This window comes from Macaca thibetana, chromosome X (assembly GCF_024542745.1).
Source record: "Macaca thibetana thibetana isolate TM-01 chromosome X, ASM2454274v1, whole genome shotgun sequence".
NCBI lineage: Eukaryota > Metazoa > Chordata > Mammalia > Primates > Cercopithecidae > Macaca > Macaca thibetana.
The window spans coordinates 72,709,732-72,724,958 of NC_065598.1; the positions used below are offsets into that span (position 1 = coordinate 72,709,732).

The following is a 15,227-nucleotide window of genomic DNA, read 5'->3' on the forward strand; positions in this document are numbered from 1 at the left end:
GTTTAGCACCATCCCCCTAGTGCTGTCTCAAGAGAGAGTTCTCATGAGATCTGGTTGTTTGAAAGTGTGTAGCACTTCCCCCTTCACTCACTGTCTCTCTCCTCTTGGCCATGTGAAGACATGCCTTGTTTCTTCTTCACCTTCTGCTATGACTGTACATTTTCTGAGGCTTCCCTAGCCATGACTTCTGTACATCCTGTGGAGCTAGGAGTCAATTAAACCTCTTTCTCCACAAATTACCCAGTCTTGGGTAGCTCTCTATAGAGTGCAAGAATGGACTAATACAGCTAGATAGATCAATAGATGGATAGATAGATAGATAAATGGGTGGATGGATAAATACTTGTTACAGAGATTTGGCTTACACAGTTGTGGGGGCTACTCAAGCAGTCCACATAATGTCTCTACATCTGATTCAAGTGCTTGAAGTCCACAGCACATGCAGTTAGAAAGGTAATATCATAAAAAAGGCTGGAACCCCAAGAGTAGAAGCTGGAAGCCCACAGATTAGACTGAAGCACATGTCTGCTCTAGATGCCTGTGAGCTTAGTGATGATAGTATTCTGCAGAAGCTAGGGACCTTTGTCCTTGAGCTCTACACACACAATTGACTCAGTTGCTGCTTCATCCCAAGTTGAGTCAGCAGATAAGCAATAGTGTGTTTATGTTACCAAATGGATTCTGCCTCCCTTCCAGCTTCTGAAATCTTGGAAGAATCTCCTTTGCAGCCCATCCTAAACGGAAAAATACAATAAATGAAATTCCAGGAAATGTAGTTTGGCTCAGCAAAGTTGATACATTACAAATCTATCGATAACATCTATCCCTACCAACATGTCCACTTTGTTCATGATACCATTGGAAAATAAGAGGAGTTGCTTGTAATGAAGCCTGACTGATATCCACAGAATGGGTCATTTTATTTACCTGATTATTGAAATCCTCCTCCACTCATGTCACTCTTTGTTGAGCATTCACAGGGGACACTAATATCTTCACATTTTGTAGAGCATTCTATTTACGTATCTCTTCTCCAGTCCCTGAATCCTGGACAGCACCTCTGAACCCATCTGAAGGCTGAGAGACCTCACCGTCTTGAAGAGAATAAAACAGGTGTGACTTGCGTTGCCACCTACTGATTGTAAGCTCCAGGGCCTTGAGTGAACATAGGCAGCAGCCAAGGAGTGGTTACAGAAGGCCTTGAATTAGACCTAATGCTGTGTTTGCTTCAGGTCTCACCCAGTGCAGTCATAGTTGTGACATCAGGTGGCTCAGAGCAGAGACAGAGACTGTTTGAGAGAAAGCAAAAGAAAAGAACAAAGGTCACTGCCTTATAATCCAGAGAACTTGCCCAGATCTTATCCAAGACCATCAAGGGGGTAATCTCAGAGTTTTCAAGAACCACAGCATCACTGGGTTTGGATGTCCCCAAAAGCAGAAACAGCTTAGATCATAGCACCCAAATTATTTTAAATATCTGGAAATCCTTCCCAGTAAGAAAGGTACAATAAACTCAGTCAGTGAGGACTACAATAAATACCTAACTCTTCAATGCCTGGACACCAAAGAACATCTACTAACAACTCCAACCTGGAAAACATGACCTCACCAAATGAAATAAATAAGGCACCAGGGACCAATCCTGGAGAAACACAGATATGTTATGTTTCAAAGCATTCCAAATAGCTGTGTAGAGGAACCTTAAAGAAATTCAAGATAACACAGAAAAGGAATGCAGAATTCTATCAGATAAACTTAGTAAATAAATTGAAATAATTTAAAAGAATCAAGCAGAAATTTTGGAACTGAAAAAAATGTAATTGACATACTGAAGACTGCATCAGAGTCCTTTACTAACAGAATTCATCAAGCCAAATAAAGAATCAGTGAGATTGAGGACAGGCTACTTGAGAATGCACAGTCAGAGGAACAAAAGAAAAAAGAATAAAAATCCATGAAGCATGCTACAGGATCTAGAAAATAGCTGCAAAAGGGTGATTCTAAGAGTTGCTAGACGAGTTGCTAGTCTTAAAGAGGAGATAAAGAAAGAGATGGGACTAGAAAGTTTATTCAAAAATGTAATAACAGAGAACGTCCTAAACCTGAAGAAAGATATTGATATTCAAATATAAGAGGATTATAGAACACCAAGCAGATTTAACCCAAAGAAGACTGCCTCAAAGCACTTAATAATCTAACTCCCAAAGCTCGAATATAAAGACAGGATCCTGAAATCAGGAAAAGAGGCATATAACATAAAATGGAACTCCAATACGTCCGACCTAAGACTTTTCAGTGGAAACCTTTCAGGACAGGAGAGAGTGGCATGACATTTTTAAAGCGCTAAAGGGAAAAACATTTACCCTAGAATAGTATATCTAGCAAAAATATCCTTCAAACATGAAAGAGAAACAAAGACCTTCCCAGACAAACAAAGGCTAAGGGATCTTATCAGCACCATACCTGGCCTACAGAAATGCCACAGGGAATACTTCAATCAGAAAGAAAAAAAGTGAGCAATAAATTATCACCTGAGGGTACACAACATGCTGGTAATAGAAAGTACACAGAAATTAAATAAAAAAAAAAAAAAACACAAAATGAAACACTGCAACTGTGTTATGTAAACTACTCCTATCCTAAGTAGAAAGATTAAATAATGAACCAATCACAAAGAATAACTATAACAACTTTTTAAGACATTATCAGCACATTAATATACAAATAGGAACAAAAAAATGTCAAAAAGCAGGAAGACAAAGTTGAGGTGTAGTATTTTTATTAGTTTTCCGTTTGTTTATGTGAATAATTTTAAGTTGTTATCACGTTAAAATAATGAGTTATAAGGTAACATTTGCAAGCCTCATGGTAACCTCAAATCAAAAAACAAACAATGGAGACACAAAAAAATAAAAAGCGTAAAACTATATTATGTTACTAGAGAAAATCAGCTTCACTAAAGAAAGATAGGAAGGAAAAAAAGGAAGAAGAAATGACCACGAAACCACTAGAAAACAAATAACAAAATGACAAGAGTAAATCCTTGCTTATCAATAATAACATGGAATGCAAATGGACCAAACTCTTCAATCAAAAGAAATAGAGTGGTTAATAGAATTTTAAAAAAGACAATGAGATCACTTGGACTCGGGAAGGGGAACATCACACACCGGGGCCTATCATGGGGAGGGGGGAGGGGGGAGGGATTGCATTGGGAGTTATACCTGATGTAAATGACGAGTTGATGGGTGCTGACGAGTTGATGGGTGCAGCACAGCAACATGGCACAAGTATACATATGTAACAAACCTGCACGTTATGCACATGTACCCTAGAACTTAAAGTATAATAATAATAATAAATAAAAAATAAAATAAAAAAGACCCATTGATCAGTTTTCTCCAAGAAACATACTTTACATATAAAGATGCACATAAATTAATCTTAAAGGGCTAGAAAAGCTAGAGCAAACCAAACCCAAAATTAATAGAAAAAAAATAAAAATCAGAGCAGAAATAAATGAAATGGAAATTGAAAAACTGCAAAAGACCAATGAAATAAAAAGTTGGTGTTTTGAAAATTTAAACAAAATTGACAAACTTTTAGCCAGGCTAACTAAGAAAAAAGGAGAAAAGACACAAATAAATAAAATCAGAAATGGAAAAGGACATATTACACTGATACTGCAGAAATTCAAAGGATTATTAGTGGCTACAATGGGCAACTATATGTCAGTAAATTAGAAAATCTAGTAGAAATTGACAAATTACTAGACACTTACAACCTACCGAGACTGAACCAGGAAGAAATCCAAAACCTGAACAGACCAGTACCAAGTAATAAGATTAAGAATGTAATAAAATTTTCCCATTCAAAAACAAACAAACAAACAAACAAAAACAAACACCAAAACTCAAGACAGCTTCACTGCTGAATTCTGCCAAACATTTAAAGAACTAATACCAGTAGTACTCAACCTATTCCAAAAAATTGAGAAGGGAACACTTCCAAATGTATTCAATGAGGTCAGTATTACCCTGATATGAGAACCAGACAAAAGTATATAAAAAAGAAAACAACATTTTCTTAATCCAGTCTGTCACTGATGGACATTTGGGTTGATTCCAAGTCTTTGTTATTGTGAATAGTGCTGCAATAAACATACGTGTGCATGTGTCTTTATAGCAGCATGATTTATAATCCTTTGGGTATATATCCAGTAATGGGATGGCTGGGTCAAATGGTATTTCTAGTCCTAGATCCTTGAGGAATTGCTACACTGTTTTCCACAATGGTTGAACTAGTTTACAGTCTCACCAACAATGTAAAAGTGTTCCTATTTCTCCACATCCTCTCCAGCACCTGTTGTTTCCCGATTTTTTTAATAGATTAAGAAAATGTGGCATATATACACCATGGAATACTATGCAGCCATAAAAAAGGATGAGTTTGTGTCCTTTGTAGGGACATGGATGCAGCTGGAAACCATCATTCTCAGCAAACTATCACAAGAACAGAAAACCAAACAGCTCATGTTGTCACTCGTAAGTGGGAATTGAACAATGAGATCACTTGGACACAGGAAGGGGAACATCACACACTGGGGCCTATTGTGGGGAGGGGGGGGGAAGGGGGAGGAATAGCATTGGGAGATATACCTAATGTAAATGATGAGTTAATTGGTGCAGCACACCAACATGGCACATGTATACATATGTAACAAACCTGCATGTTGTGCACAATGTACCTTAGAACTGAAAGTATAATAATAATAATAAAGAAAACAACAGGAATCAGTATTCATCATCTCTGGTGAATATTGATGCAAAATCTTCAACAAAATACAAGCAAACCAAATTCCACAATACATTTGAAAGACCATTCATCATGACAAAGTGAAATTTATTCCTTGAATATAAGGCTGGTTCAACATATGCAAATCAAACAATGTGCTACATCACATCAGCAGGATGAATGATAAAAGCCATATGATTATTTCAATTAATGCTCAAAGCCACTTCACAAAATTTGACATCCATTCATAATAAAAACTCTCAATAAACTGGGGATAGGAGAAACATACCTCAACATAATAAGACACAAACTGAAATCCTTTTTTCTAAGACCTGGAACATCACATGGATGCCTACTATCACCAATGTTATTCAAGATTGTACTGGAAGTCATAACTAGAGAAATCAGACAATAGGAAGATATAAAGGGCCTCCATATTGGAAAGGAAGAAGTCAAATGATCATTGTTTGCAGATGATATAATCTTAAATTTGAAAAAAACCTGAAGACTCTACAAGAAAACTATTAGAACAGATCAACAAATTCATTAAAGTTGCAGAATACAAAATCAACATACAAAAATCAGTATATGCCAATACTGAACAACGTGCAAAAGAAAGTGTAAAAAGTAATTCCAATTATAATAGTTGCACATACAATTATATACTTAGGAGTTAATTTAACCAAAAAATGTTCATGGATTGGAAGTATCAATATTGGTAAAATGTCCACCTTACCCAAATCAAAATGCAGATTCAATGCAATCCCTATCAAAATACAAATAACATTTTTCATCGAAACATACATACACACACACACACACACACACACACACAGCACTTTTAAAACTTATTTCAAACACAAAAAGCCCAGACTACGAAAGCTATCCTAAGCAAAAATAACAAAACTAGAGGAATCACATTATCTGACTTCAATTTTACTACAGAGCTATAGTAAACCAAATGCCATCAAACAGACACATAGACAAATGAAACAGAAGGCAGAATCCAGAAAAAAGGCACATCCATATAGTAATCTCATTTTTATAAAGGGGTCAAGAACATATATTAGAGAAGAGACAGTCTTTTCAATAAATGGTGCTGGAAAAACTGGATATCCATATCCAAAAGAACAAAACGAGACCCCTTTCTTTCACCTTATACAAAAGCAAAATAAAAATGGATTAAATATTTAAATCTAAGACCTCAAACTATAAAACTACTACAAAGATGCATTGGGGAAAATTTCCAGGAAATTTATCTGGGCAAGGATTTCTTGAACAGTGCCCCCAAAGCACAGGCAACCAAAGCAAAGATAGACAAATGTAATCACATCAAGATAAAAAGCTCCTGCAGAGCAAAGAATACAATCAATAAAGTGAAGGGACAAGGCAAAGAAAAGAAGAAAATACTTGAAAATATTTGCAAATGTTTGCAAAAATACTGATCCAGTGAGGGATTAATAACCGTAATATACAAGGACCTCAAACAACTATATACAGGAATAAAAATAATAACCTGAGAAAAAAAATAGGCAAAAAGTTTGAATAGACATTTCTTGAAAGAAGACATACAAATGGCAATAAGGTACACAAAAAGCTGCTCAACATTACTGATCATTGGAGAAATACAAATCAAATCTACAATGAGATTTCATATCACCTCAGTTAAAATTACTTATATCCAAAACACAGGCCAAAACAAATGGTGGTAAGAATGTGCAGAAAAGAGAACACACATACACTGTTGGTGAAAATGCAAACTAGTACAAACACTACAGGGAACACTTTGAAGGTTCTTCAAAAAACTAAAAATTAAACTACCATATGATCTAGGAATTGTACTGCTGTGTATATACCCAAAAGAAAGGAAGCTCGAATATCAAAGAGATTTTTGCGCTCCTGTGTTTGTTGCAGCACTGTTTACAATAGGTAAGATTTGGAAGCAACCTAAGTGTCCATCAACAGATAAATGTATAAGATAAAGAAAATGTGGTATAGATACAAAACGAAGTACTATTTAACTGCAAAAAAAAGAATGAGATCCAGTCATGAACATTCTAGGCAGTTGGCAAGAGGGCAGAATAAGAGCATCTCTGATATGCAGCTCCCAGAGAGATCGACAAAGAAGGTGGGTGATTCCTGCATTTCCATCTGAGCTTTTGCTGGTGATATCCAGTCAAACAGGGTCTAGACTGGACCTCCAGAAAGCTTCAGCAGACCTGCAGCAGAGGGGCCTGACCGTTAGGAGAAAAACTAACAAACAGAAAACAATAGTATCAACATCACCAACATCAAAAACCAATTCTAGATAAATCCACAAAGATGGGGAGAAACCAGTGCAAAAAGGCTGAAAATTCCAAAAACAAGAGCGTCTTTTCTCCTCCAAAGGATCACAACTCCTTGCCAGCAAGGGAACAAAACTGGATGGAGAATGAGTTTGATGAACTGACAGATGTAGGCTTCAGAAGGTGGGTAATAACCAACTCCTCCGAGCTAAAGAAGCATGTTCTAACCCTATTCCAAGGAAGCTAAGAACCTTGAAAAAAGGTTAGACAAATTGCTAACTAGAATAACCAGCTTAGAGAAGAACATAAACAACGTGATGGAGCTGAAAAGCACAGCATGAGAACTTCGTGAAGCATAGACAAGTATCAATAGCCAAATCGATCAAGCAGAAGAAAAGATATCAGAGATTGAAGATCAAATCAACGAAACAACTTGAGAAGACAAGATTAGAGAATAAAGAGCGAAAAGAAATGAACAAAGCCTCCAATAAATATGGGACTATGTGAAAAGATCAAATCTACATTTCATTGGTGTACCTGAAAGTGACGGGGAGAATGGAACCAGTTGGAAAACACTTTTCAGGATATTATCCAGGAGAACTTCCCCAACCCAGCAAGGCAGGCCAACATTCAAATTCAGGAAATGCAAAGAACACCAGAAAGATACTCCTTGAGAAGAGCAACCCCAAGACAAATACTTGTCAGATTCACCAAGGTAGAAATGAAGGAAAAAATGTGGAGGGCAGCCAGAGTGAAAGGTAAGGTTACCCGCAAAGGGAAGCCCACCAGACTACCAGCAGATTTCTTGGCAGAAACCCTACAAGGCAGAAGAGAGAGGGGGCCTCAATATTCAGCATTCTTAAAGAAAAGAATTTTCAACCCAGCATTTCATATCCAGCCAAATTCAGCTTCATATGGGAGGGAGAAATAAAATCCTTTATAGACAAACAAATGCTGAGAGATTTTGTTGCCACCAGGCCTGCCTTAAGAGACCTCCTGAAGAAAGCACTAAACGCCGAAAGGAACAACTGGTACCAACCACTTCAAAAACATACAGATTGTAAAGACCATCGACACTATGAAGAAACTACATCAACTAATGGGCAAAATAACCAGGTAGCATCTTAATGACAGAAACAAATTCACACATAACAATATGAACCTTAAATGTAAATGGGCTAAATGCCCCAAATTAAAAGACACAGACTGGCTAATTGGATACAGTCAAGACCCATCAGTGTACTATATTCAGGAGACCCATCTTACATGCAAAGTCATACATAGGCTCAAAATAAAAGGAATGGAGAAAGATTTACCAAACAAATGGAAAGAAAAAAAAAATGCAGGAGTTGCAATCCTAGTCTCCGATAAAACAGACTTTAAACCAACAAAGATGAAAAGAGTCAAATAAGGGCATTACATAATGGTAAAGGGATCAATGCAACAAGAAGAGCTAACTATCCTGAATATATATGCACCCAATACAGGAGGACCCAGATTCATAAAGCAAGTTCTTAAAGACCTAAAAAGAGACTTAGACTCCCACACAATAATAGTGGGAGACTTTAACTCCCCACTGTCAATATTAGATCAATGAAACAGAAAATTAAAAAGGATATCCAGGACTTGAACTGAGCTCTGGACCAAGTGGGCCTAGTAGACATTTACAAAATTCTCCAACCCAAATCTACAGAATATACACTCTTCTCAGTGCCACATCACACTTATTCTAAAATTGATCACATAATTGGAAGTAAAACACTCCTCAGCAATTGCAAAAAAACAGAAATCATAACTGTCTCTCAGACCACATTGCAATTAGAACTCAGGATTAAGAAACTCACTCAAAACCGCACAACTTCATGGAAACTGAACAACCTGCTCCTGAGTGACTCTTGGGTAAATAACAAAATGAATTCAGAAATAAAGATGTTCTTGGAAACCAATGAGAACAAAGACACAATGTACCAGAATCTCTGGGACACATTTAAACAGTGTGTAGAGAGAAATTTATAGCACAAAATGCCCACAAGAGAAATGAGGAAAGATCTAAAATCGACACCATAACATCATAATGAAAAAAACTAGAGAATCAAGATCAAACAAATTCAAAAGCTAGCAGAAGAAAAGAAATAACTAAGATCAGAGCAGAACTGAAGGAGATAGAGACAGGAAAAACCCTTCAAAAAATCAATGAATCTAGCAGCTGGTTTTTTGAAAAGATCAACAAAATTGATACACTGCTAGCCAGATTAATAAGGAAGAAAAGAGAGAAGAATCAAAGAGATGCAATAAAAATGATAAAGGAGATATCACCACCGATCCCACAGAAAAACAAACTACCATCAGAGAATACTATAAACACTTCTATGAAAATAAACTAGAAAATCTAGAAGAAATTGATAAATTCCTGGACATATACACACTCTCAAGACTAAACCAGGAAGAAGTCGAATCCCTGAATAGTCCAATAACAAGTTCTGAAATTGAGGCAGTAATTAATAGCCTACCAACCAAAAAAATTCCAGAATTATAAGGATTCACAGCAGAATTCTACCAGCGGTACAAAGAGGAGTTGGCACCATTTCTTCTGAAACTATTCCAAACAATAGAAAATGAGGAAACCCTCCCTAACTCGTTTTATGAAGCCAGCATCATCCTGATACCAAATCCTGGCAGAGACAAAACAATAAAAGAAAATCTTGGGCCAATATCCCTGATGAACATCGATGTAAAAATGCTCAATAAAATACTGGCAAACAGAATCCAGCAGCACATCAAAAAGCTTGTCCACCACAATCAAGTCAGTTTCATCCCTAGGATGCAAGCCTGGTTCAATATACACAAATCAATAAATGTAATCCATCACATAAACAGAACCAATTACAAAACCCATGGTATTATCTCAATAGATGCAGAAAAGAACTTTGAGAAAATTCAACAGCCCTTCATACTAAAAACTCGCAGTAAACTAGGTATTTATGGAACATATCTCAAAATAATAAGAGCTACTTTTGACAAACCCCAAAGCAATATCATACTGAATGGGCAAAAACTGGAAACATTCCCTTTGAAAACCGACACAAGGCAAGGATGCCCTCTCCCACCACTACTATTCAACATAGTATTGGAAGTTCTAGCTAGGGCAATCGGACAAGAGAAAGAAATAAAGCGTATTCAATTGGGAAAAGAGGAAGTTAAATTGTCCCTGTTTGCAGACAATATGATTGTATATTTAGAAAATCCCATCGTCTCAGCCCAAAATCTCCTTAAGCTGATAAGCAACTTCAGCAAAGTCTCAGGATACAAAATCTATGTGCAAAAATCACAAGCATTCCTATACACCAATAACAGACAGAGCCAAATCATCAGTGAACTCTCATTCACAATTGCTACAAAGAGAATAAAATACCTAGGCATACAACTTACAAGGGATGTGAAGGACCTCTTCGAGGAACTACAAACCACTGCTCAAGGAAATAAAAGAGGACACAAACAAACGGAAAAATATTCTATGCTCATGAAGAGAATCAATATCGTGAAAATGGCCATACTGCCCAAAGCAATTTATGGATTCAGTGCTATTTCCATCAAACTACCATTGACTTCCTTCACATGTTTGGAAAAATCTACTTTAAATTTCATATGGAACCAAAAAAGAGCCCACATAGCCAAGACAATCCTAAGTAAAAAGAGCAAAGCTGGAGGCATCACAGTATTTGACTTCAAACTTTCATACAAGGCTACCTTAACCAAAACAGCATGGTACAGGGCAGGGAACATCACACACTGGGGCATGTCGGGGGTTCGGTGTGGTGGGGAGAGGGATAGCATTAGGAGAAATACCTAATGTAGATGATGAGTTGATGGGTGCAGCAAACCACCATGGCACATGTATACCTATGTAACAAACCTGCACGTTTTGCACATGTAATCAAGAACTTAAAGTATAATAATAATTTAAAAAAGAATGAGATCCATTCACTTGCAACAATACGGATGGATCTGGAGTTCATTACGTTGAGTAAAATAAGTGAGACACAGAAAAAAAAATCACATGTTCTCACTAATTTATGGTATCCAAATTCAAAACAATTGAATTCTTGAATATTAAGGATGGAAGGATGCTTACCAAAGGTTGGGAACAATAGTAAGGAGCTTGGGGTGGGGTGGGGGTGGGTGTGGGGAGGTGGGGATTGTTAATGGGTACAAAAAATATAGAGAATGAATAAGACCTACTGTTTCATAGCACAACAGGCTGGCTACGGTCAATATTAACTTAATTGTACATTTTAAAATAACTTAAAGAGTGTAACTCAATTGTTTGTTATTTAAAAGATAAATGCTTGAGGGAATGAATACCCTATTCTTCATGATGTGCTTATTTCACATTGCATACCTATATCAATATGCTTCATGTACCCCAGAAATATATGAACCTACTATGTACCCACAAAAAATAAAAATAAAAAATTTAAATAAATAAAAATAAATTTTTAAAAAATGTACAGAAGGGCATTACATAATGGGAAAGGGCTCAATTCAACAAGAAGACCTAGCTATCCTAAATATATACACACCCAACACAAGAGCACCCAGATTCAAATAGCAAGTTCTTAGAGAGCTATGAAGAGATTTAAATGACCACACAATAATAGTGGGAGACTTCAATACTCTTCTGACAATATTAGACAGATTATGAAGGCAGAAAAATAACAAAGATATTTAGGACCTGAACTCAACACTTGACCAAATGGACCTAATAGACATGTAAAGAACACTCCACCCAAAGACAACTCCATAAGAAGAAAATTACGTTCTTCCCATTTGCGCATGGCACGTAATCTGAAATCAACCACAAAATCAGAAATAAAACAATCCTCAGCATATTAAGAAAACCAAAATCATAGTAACCATAACAACATGATCTTGTTTTTTCTTATGGATTCATAGTATTCCATAAAGAATATATACCACATTTTCTTTATCCAACCTATCGTTGATCAGCATCTAAGTTGATTCCATTTCTTTGCTATTGTGAATAGTGCTGTGAACATACTCGTGCATGCGGCTTTATAGTAGAACAATTTCTATTCTATTTGGGTATATATGCAATAGTGGAAATGCTGAATATAATGGTAATTCTGTTTTAAATTCTTTGAGAAATCGCCTAACTTCTTTCCACAGAGGCTGAACTTATTTACATTCCCACCAGTGCTGTATAAGCATTCCTCTTTCTCCACAGCCTCACCAACATCTGTTTTTTTGTTTTGTTTTGTTTTGTTTTGTTTTGTTTTGTTTTGGACATTTTAGTAATATCCATTCAGACAAGTATGGCAGACAAGTATGAGATAGTATCTCATTGTGGGTTTAATTAGAATTTATCTGATAATTAGTGATGTTGAGAATATTTTAATACGTTCTTGGCCACTTGCATGTCATCTTTTGAGAAGTTTCTGTTAATGTCCTTTGCCTGATTCTTAATGGGATTATTTGTATTTTGCTTGTTGAATTTAGTTCCTTATAGATCCCAGATATTAGACCTTTTTCAGATGTATGGTTTGTCAGTATTTTCTCCCATTGTTTAGGTTCTCTGTTTACTCTGTTGATAGTTTCTTTTGCTGTGCAGAAGTTCTTCAGTTTAATTTGTTTCCTGCAGGGGCCTTTGAAAACAGTATGCTGAGAATAGATAGGGCTCAAGGACAGTATCTCCAATTGAACTTTAACTCCCGTAGGCGCCAAGAAGGCGGACAGATAAGGAAGAGCATAGAAACAAGGAACTGAGTAGAAGGTTACATCTGGGAAAAGAAAGTTTGTTTTGCATTGCATTCTTTCTGCTGACGTGGGGTTTATAGGGTATAAATAAAGTGAGGCGGAGGCGCTGAGTGCGGCCGCCATGTTCTCTGTGTGTCTTTGTCTTTTGTGTGTTCTTTCATTCTCCACCACCCCCGGCACGGACCCCAACAGTTTCCACTTGTCAATGTTTGTTTTTGTTGCAATTGCTTTTCAGAACTTAGTCATAAATTGTTTACAATAACCATTGTCCAGAATGATGTTTCCCTTCTTTTTGAGGGTTTTTATCTAGTTTGAGGTGTTCCAGTTCAATCTTTATCTAATCTTGAGCTAATTTCTCTATGTGGTGAAAAATAAGGGTCTATGCATAGGGTTATCTATCCATCCCAGCACCACCTGTTGAATAGAGTGTTTTTTCCCCAGTGTTTATTTTGTGTTCAAGATCAGATAGTTTTAGGTGTGTGGTTTGTTTGCTGGGCTCTCTATTATATTCTGTTGGTCTATTGGTCTGTTTTTTGTTTGTTTTTACCAGTACCATGCTCTTTTGGTTACTGTAGCCTTTTAATATAATTTGAAATTGGGTAATGTGATGTTTCCAGCTTTGTTCTTTTTGCTTAGGATTGCTTTGGCTATTTGGCCTCTTTTTTGGTTCCATATAAATTTAAAAAATTTTGGAATTCTGTGAAAACTGACATGACTATTTTGGTAGGAAAAGCATTGAATCTGCATATTCTTTTGGGCAGCATGGCCATTTTGACAATATTGATTCTTCCAATCCATAAGCATGGAATGTTTGTTCCATTTGTATGCATCATGTATGATTTCTTTCAACAGTGTTTTGTAGTTTCCCTTGTAGATACCTTTCTATTTCTTGGTTAGATATATTCCTATATATTTTATTTCTTTTTGTAACTATTGTAAATGGAATTGTGCTCCCGATATGTCCCTTAGCATGAATGCTGTTGGTGTAAAGAAATGATTTTATTTCATGTACATTCATTTTGCACCCTGAAACTTTACTGAAGTTCTAGAAGCTTTTTGGTTGATGTTTTAGGGTTTTCTATGTTTATAGCCATATCATCAGTTAAAATAGATTATTTGACTTTTTTTCCTTCATGTTTGGAAGTCTTTTCTTTCTTTCTTTTTTTTTTTTTTAATCTTGCCTAATTGCTTGGGGTAGGACATCTAGTACTATGTTGAATAGATTGCTGAATGTGGACATTCTTGTCTTTTCTCTGGTCTTAAAGGGAATGCTTTCAGCTTTTGCCCATTCAGTATGATGTTGGCTGTGGGTTTTATGAAGATGGTTTTTATTATTTTGAGGTGTGTTCTTTTGATGCCTAGTTTGTTGAGGCTTTTTGTTAGGAAGAAATATTGGGTGTTATTGAAAGCTTTTTCTGCATCTATTGAGATGATTATATGTTTTTTGTTTCTAATTTGGCTAATGTGGTGAATCACATTTGCTGATTTGCATATATGAAACCAAAATTCCTTCCCAGGAATAAAGCCTACATAATTGTAGTAAATTAACTTTTTGATGTGCTGCTGGATTTAGTTTGCTAGTGTTATGTTGAGAATTTTTGCATCTATGTTCATCAGAAATATTAACCTGTAGTTTTACCTTTTTGTTGTGCCTTTGCCAGATTTTGGTATCAGGTTAATGCTGGCTTTATAGAATGAGTTTTGGAGAATTCTATCCTGCTCTGTTTTTTGGAATAGTTTCAGTAGAATTGGTAGCAGCCTTTTTTTTTTTTTTTTTTTTTTGGTACATTGGATAGCATTTGGCTGTGGATCCATCTGGTCCAGGGCTTTTTTTTATTGTTAGGTATTTTATAACTGATTCAATTTCAAAACTCCATATTGATCTGCTCAAGGTTTTAACTTTTTCCTATTTCAATCTTGGGAAGTTGTGTGCTTCCAGGAATTAATTCATTTTGTCTAGGTTTTCTAATTTTTGTGCAAAGAGGTCTTCATCAGGATCTCTGAGTTTTTTTTGTGTTTCTGTGAGATAAGATGTAAAGTCATCTTTGTCATTTCTGATTGTGCTCATTTGGATCTCCTCTCTTTTTTCTTTGTTTAGCTAGTGGTCTATCAATCTTTTTTATCCTTTGAAAAAAACCAACTTTTAGTTTTGTTGATTCTTTTGTGTAGATTTTTGGATCTTAATTTCATTCAGTTCTGCCCTGATTTAAGTTGTTTCTTATTTTCTGTTAGCTTTGGGAGGGGTAGTTTTTTTTTTGTTGTTGTTGTTGTTTTCCTGGCTCCTCTAGATGTGATGTTAGGTCAGTAATTTGAGTTATTTTAAACTTTTTGATGTAGTGTTTAGCACTAGAAACAGAATAGAGAGCCCAGCAA

The 15,227-nt window shown here is 36.1% G+C and overlaps 1 protein-coding gene across 1 annotated transcript in view; it reads left to right on the forward strand.

The window, feature by feature from the left end:
• The first annotated feature begins 373 nt into the window (after positions 1-373).
• Positions 374-15,227, forward strand: part of LOC126946324 (cytochrome c oxidase subunit 7B, mitochondrial) — a 1,159,743-nt gene continuing 1,144,889 nt past the window's right edge. The window contains exon 1 of the mRNA XM_050776486.1: positions 374-377. The gene's annotated coding sequence lies outside the window, so the exon portion shown is untranslated. The remainder of the gene's footprint in view (positions 378-15,227) is intronic.